General features: G+C 47.9%; 1 pseudogene; it reads left to right on the plus strand.

Annotated features, from left to right (window-relative positions):
- The first annotated feature begins 12,286 nt into the window (after positions 1-12,286).
- On the plus strand, positions 12,287-13,136 carry LOC127484828 (dual specificity mitogen-activated protein kinase kinase 3 pseudogene; annotated as a pseudogene).
- The last annotated feature ends 202 nt before the right edge of the window (positions 13,137-13,338 follow it).

A 13,338-nucleotide genomic window follows, 5' to 3' on the forward strand; every position in this document is an offset into this window, starting at 1 on the left:
AAGTAGGGTTCAGCAATGTTTCCATTGTTCATTACTTGTTTTTAAAAAATAAATAGTTTGGGGCCGGCACTGTGGCGCAACAGGTTAAAGCCCTGGCCTGTGGTGCCCACATCCCATATGGGTGCCAGTTCTAGTCCCGGCTGCTCCTCCGTCCCATACAGCTCTCTTCCACGGCCTGGGAAAGCAGTAGAAGATGGCCCAAGTGCTTGGGCCCTTGAACCCGTGTGGGAAACTCGGAAGAAGCTCCTGGCTCCTGGCTTCAGATCCGAGCAGCTCCGGCCTTTGTGGCCATTTGGGGAGTGAATCAATGGAAGGAAGACCTTTCTCTCTGTCTGTCCCTCTCGCTGTCTGTGACTCGCTCTCTCAAATAAATAAATAAAATTTAAAAATAACTAGTTGAGGGGCTAACGTTGTGGCACAGTGAGCTAAGATGTCACCTGCAATGCCGGCACCTGATACAGGGGTTTAAGTCTCAGCTGGTCTGCTTCTGATCTACTGCCCTGCTAATAAGCCTGGGAAAGCAGCAGAGGATGGTCCAAGTACGTGGGACACTTGCCTCCCACGTGGGAGACCTGGATGGAGTTCTGAACTCCTGCCTTCAGCTTGGCTCAGTCCCAGTTTGTGACCATTTGGAGAGTGAATCAGCAGATGAAAGATTTTCTCTCTCTCTCCCTGCCCCCCCACCCCGTCACTCTCCCCTTCAAATAAATAATAAATACATCTTTAAAGATTTTTTAAATAAATAGTTCAATAGCAAAAAATATACCCAGAACCTAAATCTTGCGTTTTTTTTTTTTTTTTTTAAATATCATTCTCTAACAAATGGAACCGAAGCTCCACAGAGAAAAGACTAATTCTGTAACTAGGACAATAGAATGCAAGATTAAGTCTGGAGCATCTTGTAGTTCCAGAGAGTAAGAAAGTGTTCCCCCAAAATTCCATTAATACCAAAGGGACACAAAAAAACAATGGGGCTCCTGGTGGCCAAAGCTGAAATAATTCTGGTAACAAAATTAAGTACTATTGGATTAAAACCCTAGGTATAGGCCGGCGCCGTGGCTCACTAGGCTAATCCTCCACCTTGCAGCGCCGGCACACGGGGTTCTAGTCCCGGTCGGGGCGCCGGATTCTGTCCCGGTTGCCCCTCTTGCAGGCCAGCTCTCTGCTGTGGCCAGGGAGTGCAGTGGAGGATGGCCCAGGTGCTTGGGCCCTGCACCCCATGGGAGACCAGGAGAAGCACCTGGCTCCTACCATCGGATCAGCGCGGTGCGCCGGCCGCAGCGCGCCAGCCGCGGCGGCCATTGGAGGGTGAACCAACGGCAAAAGGAAGACCTTTCTCTTTGTCTCTCTCTCTCTCACTGTCCACTCTGCCTGTCAAAAAATAAATAAATAAATAAATAAAAAAGAACCCTAGGTATAAAACAACTACATCCACGAGTCTATACTAATATAAATGACTGAATAAATAAACAAATGAGCGAGAAGAGGCAAATCAATTCCAAATAATTTAAGTAGATACTCAGCTTTCAAGAAGGAGGATAGAATGTCCTTTAAGCACAGGCTGCTCATAATGACCTCCTTCCAAAGATAGAGCACAAAATCAAGAAAAAAAGAAGAGTAACTTTACAGCAGAGAAACCCGGCAAACACCACTTTGGCAGACTGATCAAAGTTAATGACAGCACTGACATCATGCTGACAGTATGCACCCTTGGCACGGTATGATGAACTACAGTACTTTGAGTCTGTCATCTTTCTCCCCAAACCCATCATCCCAGCTTAATAAAGAAAAAAAAAAAGACAACATTAAATGCAGGGGCATTACACAAAACAGCTGATCAGTACTCATCAAAACTATCCAGGTCATCAAAATTGAAGAAAAGGAAAAGTCTGAGAAACTCACAGCCCAGAGGAGCTTAGGGAGATACGACAAGTGAATACAGTCAAGTGGGGTCCTGGATGGGGCCCTGAAACAGAAAAAGGACATTAGTAAAATCCAAAGAGATCTAAATGATTCAGGATGTGTCAGTCTTGGTTCTCTGTGCCATATTCATGTAAGATATTAATTAACAACAGGGAAGGAGGGGTCAAGGGGAGATGGGAACTCTTGGTACTATCTTCAATGCTTTTGTGGAACAAGCAATGTTCAGATGAAAATTTCATTAAGAAAATAATTATGAGGGTACTTCAAACAGTCTATGGGAAATGGGATGCGAATATATTTATTTTGGTACAGCAGACTTTGAAATCCACACTTTTATTCCTAATATGCATTACTTGTGCACTTTTTAAATACCCCTTATAAATGATAACAGATTCAATGCGTAGAGGCTGAGGGATATGCTGAAGATTATGGATGGTTTGAATTTCAGGTGTAAGGGTACCTGATTGACACTTTACTTAGTAATATGTCTTGGAAAAAAATGATTTCACATTGGATTAAGAATGGGATGGTTTTCAGAAGCAAAGTGAAGGCAGATATTTGGTTGAGGAGAGGTTAAGGCTTGGGGAAGGCCCAGGAATGGCTTGAGGAATACAGAGTAGGTGTTAGGAAAATTATTTTCCAAATCACTTGGTAATGAAATACCATGCGTTTTGTTTGAGGAGACTTCAGAAAGCACATACAAAGTGTTCTTAAAAATAAGTATATCTGGGGACTGGCGCTGTGGCATAGCGGGTTAAGCCACCACCTGCATCCCATATGGACATGGGATTGAGCCCTGGCTGCTTCACTTCTGATCCAGCTCCCTGCTAATGCGCCTGAGAAGGCAGCAGAAGACGGCCCAAGTGCTTGGGCCCCTGCCATCCACATGGGAGACCTGGAAGGAGCTCTTGGTTCTTGGTTTCAGTCTGGCCAAGCCTTGGCCATTGTGGCCATTTGGGGCGTGAACCAGCGGATGAAAGATTTTCTCCCTCCCTCTCTCTCTGCCTTTCCCTCTCTGTAACTCTGCCTTTCAAATAAATAATCTTCTAAAAAAGTAAGTATATCTGGGACAAAAAAATTTTTGAAAGCTATGCACTCCCCCCCCCCCTTTTTTTTTGACAGGCAGAGTGGACAGTGAGAGAGACAGAGAGAAAGGTCTTCCTTTGCCGTTGGTTCACCCTCCAATGGCCGCCGCAGCCGGTGCACTGCAGCCAGCACACCGCGCTGGTCCGATGGCAGGAACCAGGTACTTATCCTGGTCTCCCATGGGGTGCAGGGCCCAAGTACTTAGGCCATCCTCCACTGCACTCCCTGGCCACAGCAGAGAGCTGGCCTGGAAGAAGGGCAACCGGGACAGAATCCGGCACCCCAACCGGGACTAGAACCTGGTGTGCCGGCGCCGCAAGGCGGAGGATTAGCCTAGTGAGCCGCGGCACCGGCTGCACTCCCCCTTTTTTTACAATACATATTTTCATGCATTTTCAATGTCCCCAGTATGCATGGATTTAAAAACGTATGAATTTTGAAGCTAAGGGGTATGGCACTAGGTGATCAGATGAACTCTTAATTCAGTATGTCTGTTTACAAAGGAAGAGATATGATGTAGGCATCTCAGATAGTCAGGGTTTGGAAAGGAGTGAGGAAGGGGATGCAGTGAGGAGAAGGTACAGGGAAAAGGCTGACCTCTAGGTGCTGGACATGTGTGTGATGCTGCAGACAGGAATGGTTCTTTCTCTCAATACCCTCTCTACATCCATACCTACAAGCCCTCTTCCCCCCAAACTAAAGTTCATCTCGGGAGGAAGACATACTGATTTATGTGTCTGTAGGACCATTTCAATTTGTCCAGATATCTTGCTAGTACTCCGCCTAGGAGACCCGGCAGGGTACTGGCAGCAGGCTGGGCAGCAGAGACAGCCCCATACTGAGGAGGCTTCTCTTCTCCAGTGATCACAACTCAACACGTTACACCCTGAGACCACATCAGCATTTCCAGGGCACGAGTGTTATCAAATGGCTTTCCAAGAAGGCCATGTAATCAGTCATGAAATCGCCATGGTACTCAGGATCCAGGCCAATGTCTTCAGAGCACCGTGCCCCTCCCCCAAACCCACATCCTCCTGCACCTGAAATCTGCACTCAGCTCATCACCTAGGGCTACGGCTCTCACCAGTGGCAGCTCCTGAAAATCGCACAGGGGGCATTTACTAAATGCCAAGGCCTGCACCCCCAATACCCAGAGAGTCGAATTTCATTTCTTTGGAATGCAGCCCAGCTAAGAATACTACAGACCCTTCCCAGGTGAGACCCACAAACCTAATTCCTGCATCCCGCCTCTTGCTTCCTTCCAGTCACCTCGCTGGTTTCCCTGACGCTTGCCTTTGGGGTCCCAGCCACCAACTCCTGTGGCCTTCTGGAGTCCAAACTGGAGACAACTAGTGCACCATGGTGACAGGAGCGCCCCGCGGATGTGCTGTCTGGATGTGCTGTCTCGGTCAAGATTCCCTGGTAGTGAGCCAACACTTACAGAAGGAAGCGGAGGGCCAGTAGGCTACCTGCTGTCATCAGAGTGCAAGGGAGGAGGAAGCCGCAGACCAGCGAGGGAGACCTTGAGCCCCGAGCCCCCGGAAGGGTCTCTGCTGCTTGTGACCCCTGTGTGTCAGTCCTGCTGCGCGAGCCCTGGCGCTCTCCCAGCAGGACCCGGAGGGAAGCCCCTAAAGCAGGAACGGTCAGTGGTGGCCTTCGGGTCGCAGCGAGGGGAGGCACTGGGGTGGCTGCGGGCCTCTGGCAGCCTGGTTCCCGGGGAAAGATGGACCCAGATGGTGGAGTAGGAGGAGGCAGCAATGCAGAGGGAGGAGGCGGGGCGGGCCCCTTCGCCCTACACCCAGGGGAGGGCAGGAGAACCGGGCAGGAGCCGGGCCAGCGCGGGTGGCCGGAAGACTCCAGGGGTTCCCAGGCCACGCCCCGCTGGGTTGGGGAAGGCGAGGGGCCCAACAGCACCCCGCCGGCGAAGGGCCTGACCCCGTCCTCCGAAGGCCAAGAGGGCCGAGGCTCCACCACCAAGATGAGGCGGGAGCAGCTCCGCCCAGCGGAGCCCCTGGGACCAGAGAGCTCCTGGCGGCGGCCTCGCTGCCAGTCCCGGCCCGGCCCCAGTCACCCTCGCTGCCCGCCCGGCCCCAGCCACCCTCGCTGCCCGCCCGGCCCCGGCCACCCTCGCTGCCCGCCCCGGCTCCAGCCACCCTCGCTGCCGGCCCGGCCCCCGGCCACCCTCGCTGCCCGCCCCGGCCCCCGGCCACCCTCGCTGCCCGCCCCGGCCCCCGGCCCCCCTCGCTGCCCGCCCCGGCCCCGGCCCCCCTCGCTCCCCGCCCCGGCCCCGGCCACCCTCGCTCCCCGCCCCGGCCCCGGCCACCCTCGCTCCCCGCCCCGGCCCCGGCCACCCTCACTGCCCGCCCCGGCCCCGGCCACCCTCGCACCCCGCCCGGCCCCGGCCCCCCTCGCTGCCCGCCCCGGCCCCGGCCACCCTCGCACCCCGCCCGGCCCCGGCCACCCTCGCTCCCCGCCCCGGCCCCGGCCACCCTCGCTCCCCGCCCCGGCCCCGGCCACCCTCACTGCCCGCCCCGGCCCCGGCCACCCTCGCTGCCCGCCCCGGCCCCGGCCACCCTCGCTCCGCGCCGCCGCTCGGCACCCCCGGCCGTGCCCCTCACAGCGTGCGCGTCTCCGAGCCCGCCGCCGGCTGAGGGCAGCTGCAGGAAGACGCCCCGGAACCGCTGCTCCACGTGACGCCCAGGCCTTGGTCGCCCCCTCACCTCCGGCCCGGCCCCGGGCCCCGGCAGCCAGGCCCTAGAGCCCCGCGCGCTCCGCCTCGGCTGTCGTGTGCCCCGGTGACCACCAGATGCCGACAGAGGTCCTGGCAGGACACCGCGCCTCCCCCAGGGCCCTGGGTCCAGTTTGTCCTCTTGGGACGCGGCAAATCGGCGACCAGGACCAATACCTTGCCCTCGCCTCCCCCACTCGCCTTTGATGAGCGGAGGCTGAAAACCACCCGCTCGCACCTGGGCCCTGCTGCCTTTCCAACCGTCTCCCCGCCCGCACCACGCAGCCTCGGTGAACCTTTGCAGGCAGCCCTGCGTGGCGCAGGAGCTGTGCGTGGGCTGGCTCTGGCTGTCCCCGCGGTCCCCATGCCTACCTCCCGTCTCCCCGTGCGTTTGGGGGCTGGGGGTCCAGGTTCTCTGACACCAGCGACTCGGAGTTCTGTAGATTCGGCTAAGGGAGGTCGTGGGTCACATCAGAGCGGCTGTGTGACTTAGAGCTCGTTGCTTAACCTCTCTGTGCCTAGATAGCCTCAGATGTGAAGTAAGGGTTGCAATACTCCTTACTTCATGGAGGTATTGTGAGAACAAAACGAACCATTGTTTCTGGAACACTCTTGAGAGTGCCAGCCGCATATTAAGTTCCCAGTGTATGTCAGCCCTCCTAATCTGTCTCCTGGACACTCATAGTGAGGCCCGAATAACTGTCTATTTGTCTTGACTTTTCCATCTGGAGCACCTTGTTTTCAATTATCAGTTCTGCCCCTGGCTTCATCAATTGCTTCTGGTAGTTGCTGACTATGTTTTTAAAATTATTTTAATTCCCAAAAATTTTGTACCTCTATTGTGTAAAATGTTTTTAAATAGGCATACACTGAAGAATGGCTAATTGAGCTAATTAAACTATGTGTTATCTCATACTTATCTTTTTATACTTATCATAAGAGAGGATACTAAACATTTACTCTTCATAATATTCTAGGAATATGACACATTATTAACGTGTCAAATGTTGTAAAATAGATCTCTGGAACTTGTTCCATCTATCTAACTGACATTCTGTATCTTTTGACCAACGTCTGCCAACTACCCCCATCGCACCCCCGCTCCCCGTAATCACTATTCTACTCTCTGCTTATCTAAGTTCACCTTTTTAAGATTCTACATATAGGTGAGATTACGCAGTATTTATCTTTCTGTGCAGTGTTTACCTTTCTGTGCCTGGCTTATTTCACTTAGCATAATGTCCTCCAGGTCCATCTATGTTGTCACAAATGTCAGGATTTCCTTCCTTTTAAAGACTGAGTAGTATTCCATTGTGTGTGTTTATGGCACTTTTTTAAACTATTCATTCAGCGATGGATACTTCCATTGTGTCCCTATCTTGGCTGTTGAGACTAATGCTGCAGTGAACATGGGATTGCAGATATTTTTCCAACACACTGCCTGTATTTACTTTGGAAATAAGTCCAGAAGTGGACTGCTGGATCCTGTGGTAGCTCCGTGTTTCGTTTTTGGAGGAACCTCGATGCCATTTCCCATCATGGCTGTACCAAATTGCATTTGCATCAACCATGTACAAGGTTTCTCTTTTTTCCACACCATTGCTAACACTTGGTGTCTTTTGGCTTTTTATAACAGCTATTCTAACAAGTACAAGGCGATATCTTATTGTGGTTTTAATAGGCATTTCCCAGGTGATTGGTGATGATGGGAACCTTTTCATATACCTGTTGGCTATTTGCATTTCTTCTTTGGGAAAGCATCCATTGAGGTTGTATGCTTATTTTTAAATTGGGTTGTTTGTTTTCTTGCTATTGTGCTCTTTGAGTTCCTTTTATAATTTTATATTAATCCCTTATCATATGTATGACTTGCAAATATTTTCTCTCACTCTGTAGGTCATCCCTTCACCCTGTTGATTGTTTGGCTGCACAGAAGCTTTCTTAGTTTGATATAGTCCCATTTATCTGGTTTTCCTTTTACTAAACATTGCCCTGAGCAACGTAAAGAAGATTTTCCCCTATGGTTTCTTCTTGCGGTTTTACAATCTCAGGTCTTACCTTTAAGTCTTTAAGCCATTTTGGGTTGATTCTTGTACATGGTAAGAAAAGTGGAGGAGGGGCATCTGGATTCATTCTTGGGCTTGTGGACATCCAATTTTCCCAGCATCATTTATTGAAGAAACTGTCCTTTCTTCTGTGTAACACGTGTTCCTGACATCATTTTGATCCTAGTTTTCTACAAACCCTTGATGTTACTGCTGTCACCCTCTGGACTGAGGCGGGCCTGAAAGTGTATTACTAGAGTCCCAATGTTCTCTGAGAACACATGAGAGAAAGTAGGAAATTCTTCCTCCACCCACAAGTAACACTGACCGCGTGCTAAAAATATTTGACCTTGGGAGCACAGCTTCGGGCCATGCAGACAATGCTGCTCTGGGGACACTAGTTGAGCTTCCACCCCACCTATCCAGTGTTCTACCTACTCAAGTACACCATTGTGTTTGACGAAGGACTCACACAGTTCCCATATTCCCCCCTTCAACGCCCTTTCTACCCTCAAATTCAGGAATGTCCTAAATGCTCCATATGCTGACTGTGTTAACCTGTTCACTGTTCTATTTGAACTACAGCTAGAAGAAGTGAAAATGAAGGCAGTTCCATATGGGCTCAGCTTTCAATGTGAACAAATCTTCCTCCAAGGGCCAGCCTGCAAGCCTTTGGCGAGCCTACTAAAGTAGCAGTTATCAGCTCTGTTGCCTGACAAAATGGATGTGTCCATACTCTCTTGATAATAAATTAGGTGTGACGTTTGATAATAGAACCAGGTGTTCCTAATGAATACAGCTTGAGAATAATTTCAGTGAGCTGAAGAAAAGGCTTGGCACTGAGGAAGGTACTTGCAGGGAAAAGTAAGCCATCCATTTGGACAGCTTCATTAACATCTCCCACTCTGCCAGTGTTTGAGGCCACTCTGCAAGAATCCTTGACACATGGTTCCAGGTTTTAGTTAAGTTGGATTGGGTTATTCATGCAGACCCTCTCTCTGAAAAGAATTTTTTATAACTTGGATAATATTTAGTTAATATTAATTTAATTAATGCCTTCCTTAAACAATTCAGTTGAAAAGGGAATAAGGTGTTACCTGGTCAAAATACAGGGAAAAGAGAGACTTAAGGAGATAAATGAGGAATGGAAACTCCTTTTGCCATGTGAATATTTGCCAAATCAGAAAATTATAACTTTTCTTTTAATTGCTTCTTAGGGCAAGAGGAATATAAACCAAAGATCAAGTTATATACAAAGTAGGAATTCAAACTTGAAAGCATTTATTCAATAAGCTGATTCCTCAGAGGACTATACCCTCAGGTGTAAATGACTAGGATATGGTCCAGCCTTCACTCAGAATTTCATCTTTCACTTTATTTGCCCAACAATATAGAGAATCTCAAGCCTAAAAATTTTAGGCTATCCTCAACTGAGAATACCCCAAAAATCCTGGCAGGGGTTAATGGAATTATCTCTGGAATGTGAATCCATTCTAGCCTGAAGTTACTGCTATGGATAATTGTGAAGGGATCATGACAAAAATAACCTGACACATAAATAAGCAAGGCACCATGGACAAGGAAAAGCAGAATAACAGACAAAAAAAAAACCACAATATTTCAGTTAATAGGCACATACCACAAAACAACTATGCTTACAATGTTCAGAGATATAAAAAAGGAAATCTTCTAATCACTCACTCTTAAATAAAAGAGACAACTTCACCCTCATGCCTGAAGCCATACAACACTACACATGGGAGACCCGGAAGAAGCTCCTGGCTCCTGGCTTCAGATCGGGACAACTCCGGCCATTGTGGCCAACTGGAGAGTGAACCAGCGGATGGAAGACCTCTCTCTCTCTGACTTTCCTTCTCTCTCTGTGTAACTGACTATATGGTGGGTAGGGTGGGAAAGGCCACCATGTTTCTAAAGTTGTATTTATGAAATGCATGAAGTTTGTATACCTTAAATAAAAGGTTTCTGGGGAAACATCTTTAAAAAAAGCTACTGGTTTTGTGTATTAATTTTGTCACCTGCAACTTTACTGCATTGGTTTATCATCAAATGTTAACGATTGTTTAGAATTGTCAGACTGGATAAAGAACTGAATTCCAGTAATATACTGCTAAGAACCACATTTTAAATATAAAGACAGAAATAGGTAAAATAGAATTATGAAAATGATACAATATTCAAATAATAACCAGAAGAAAAATTTAGATAACGTATTAATGCTAAACATAGTAGATTTCAAGGATATCTTTAATTTTAAAAAGTTATTTCACAATATTAAAATGGTTAATTCATGAAAGGCACATAATAATCCAAACATTAAAATATATTTGACAAAAATGGAAAGAACTGCCAGATGATGAGAAAGCCTAATTGTAGTCGGAAATTTCAATATCATGCTTTCAACAATTAGTAGAACAAGTATTCCAAGAATGAATAAAGACATTTTAATTGGAAGAACATTGTCAACCTGACCTTATTGTTATGGGGTATTCTGCCTTTACAGAAAAGTATTTCTAAGTACCAAGAGAATATTTTTTAATGTAGGCCGTATTTGGGCAATAAGTTTAAGTCTAAATTAATTTAGGAGGACTCAAATCTGATGAAGAATGTAATGTGATCACAATGGAAGTAAATTAGAGATCAATAAACTAGAGATCTCTAGATTAAAAAAAAACATACATTTTTGAGACAAAATGAAACAGTTTGAAAAAACACAGAAGTCAAAGTAGAAACCAAAAGGGAAGGGGTTGATGTTGTGATGCATTTGCAGATGGAAGCTCAAGTTCTCTCTCCCTCTCCTTTTCTCTCTCTCCCTCTCTATGTCTGTCACTCTTGAATACATCTTTATTAAAAATAAAGCAAAAAGGAAATCCAAAAATATTTTCAATGGAATGAAAATAAAAAATACAACACATCAATATTTGTATGACTCCACTAATGTGGTAATTAAGGATATATTTATAGAACTAAAAACACCTGAGATGTTGGCATCCCATATGGGTGTCAATTCATATCCCTGCTGCTCCACTTCCCATCCAGCTCCCTGTTAATGGCCTGGGAAAAGAAGCAGAAAGCAATCCAAGAACTTGGGCCCCTGTCACTCAATTAGGGAACCTGGATGAAGCTCCTGGTTCCTCACTTTGGCCTGGCCCAGCTCCAGCCATTGTGGCCATCTGGGAGATAACTCAGCAGATGGAAGATCTCTCACTCTCCCTTTCTTTCTCTCTCTCTCTCTCTCTCTCTCTCCCTCCCTCTCTGTCTGTCTCTCTCTCTCCCTCCCTTCCCTCCCCCCTTTCAAATACATAAGTAAATCTTAAAAAAAAAAAAAAGAATGGGAGAGAGGAATCATCACCACAGATTCTATGTACATTTTTTAAAAAGGTAATATTGGGGCCGGCGCTGTGGCGCAGTGGGTTAAAGCCCTGGCCTGAAGTGCTAACATCACATATGGGCGTCGGTTCGAGACCTGGCTGCTCCACTTCCAATCCAGCTCTCTGCTATGGCCTGGGAAAGCAGTGGAAGATGGCCCAAGTCCTTGGGCCCCTGCACCCGCGTGGGAGACCTGGAGGAAGCTCCTGGCTCCTGGCTTCAGATCGGCGCAGCTCTGGCCATTGCTGCCATCTGGGGAGTGAACCACTGGATAGAAGACCTTTCTCTCTTTCTTCCCTTCCTCTCTCTGTGTAACTCTGACTTTCAAATAAAAAAAAATCTTTTTTAAAAAAGGTAGTATTAAGAACAACTTTATTTTATAGGTTATAGTTAAAAATTTAAATGAAGTGAATAAATTCCTTGAAAGACACAAGCAAGCAAAACTCTGTCAAGAATCCAAAGCCTTGCATCCACTTAAGAAATTAATTGAACTTGTGTAAAATATCACCACAAAGACGACTACAGGTCCAAATAGCCTCATTATTAAATCCTTTCTAGCATTAAGAAATAAATAATACCAATTCCAGAGAATGTCTCCCCAACAAGTCAAGGGAAGGGGACAACTCCCCATTCATTCTAGGTTGGCAGAATTGCCTTGATACTAAAGCCATATAATGATATTACAGAACATGTACACGGTTGCTAAAATTATGAACTGTTTTTTAAGGAATTAAAAGCCAATGATATGTACAAAAGATCACACATCTTGGCCAAAGGGGGTTTATGTTAAGAAAGCAAGGCTAGATTCAAATTTAGAAAATTAATGTAATTCACCATGTTAGCAACCTGAGCAAATAAAGCCATATGAGCATCTCTAATATAGAAAATGCGTTTAAAGAAATCCAGCATTTATTGTTGATAAAACCTCTCAACCAACTAGGAATGAAAAGAAACTTCAAGTCAGCCTGTCCCAGTCTGGTTCTTCTTGCCGCCCTTGCCTTCGCCTCTGCACCTCCCCCTTGCCCGAGTGCTTCACTGCCAGCCAGGAATGTGCTTGAGTCCTTTGGATCCTGCTGCCTGCTAGATTAGCCCCCATCACCTGGGACCTGCCTGCAGCATGGAGTCACCCGCCTTGAGACAGTCTGCTGGCGTGCCCTAGTCCAAAGGAAAACCCAAGCGGAAGAAGGGTATCCTGTGTATTGAAGCCACCCCGCCCACCGGAACCTGGACTCCTGGACCTTCATCAGCACAAGATCTTTGAGGTGGGGGCTGATGACCTGGTGGCCATCTCCGAGCCAGGCCATAGAGCATGCTGGGTGCTGAAGAGGTGTGGCATGCCCAGTGTGTCATCATCACGGCCATGAAGCAAACTGGCTACACCATGAACTCGCAGGAGCAGAAGCGGTTGGTAGTGGAGCTCATGGATGTGTCCCTAGACAAGTTTTGCAACAAGGTGCTGGATCCAAATATGATGATTCCAGGTGGAGATTGCTGTGTCTGTGGTGTGGGCTCTGGAGCACCTGCACAGCAAACTCTTGGTGATCTTCAGAGACATGAAGTCATCCGACATCTTCATCCACAAAGAGGGTCATGTCTAAGTGTGTGACTTCGGCATCAGCAGCTGCCTCGTGGACTTGGTAGCCAAGATGATGAACACAAGCCCTACGTGGCCCCAGAGAATCAACTCTAGGCTGAAGCAGAACAGCTCTAACATCAACTCGAACTTCTGGCATCTTGGCATCACTGTGATCCAGATGGCCCTCTTGCAGTTCCCCTATGGTGGTAGAGGAGCTGCCCCCCCCCAGCTTTCCAGCCCACCATTTCTCCCCTGAGTTTGTGGACCTCGCTGTGCAGTGTCTGAAGAACACCTTTTCTTCACCTTGCATAAAACCAAGAACATGGACACATCCACCTTTGTGAAAGTAAATCCTGGGAGAGGACTCACAGGAGCTGGGCTGGGATCCTGATTGGGATCTTGTGCCCACAGCCCCCGCCCCCCACTGCCGGACAGTGCCTGCCCATAGCCATAAGCTCCTGCCATACTGGCCCTGGGCGTCCAGGAGGAAATGAGGGACTGCTTCTGCCTGGCTATGCAATGAATCGTTGGTTCTAAGTGCCAAAGAACCACACCTTCAGCAGCTTCCACCGGGCCCATGTGGGTCCCACCAG

The sequence above is a fragment of the Oryctolagus cuniculus genome, chromosome X, assembly GCF_051225735.1.
Source record: "Oryctolagus cuniculus isolate XC-2025 breed Fujian yellow rabbit chromosome X, ASM5122573v1, whole genome shotgun sequence".
Taxonomy (NCBI): Eukaryota; Metazoa; Chordata; class Mammalia; order Lagomorpha; family Leporidae; genus Oryctolagus; species Oryctolagus cuniculus.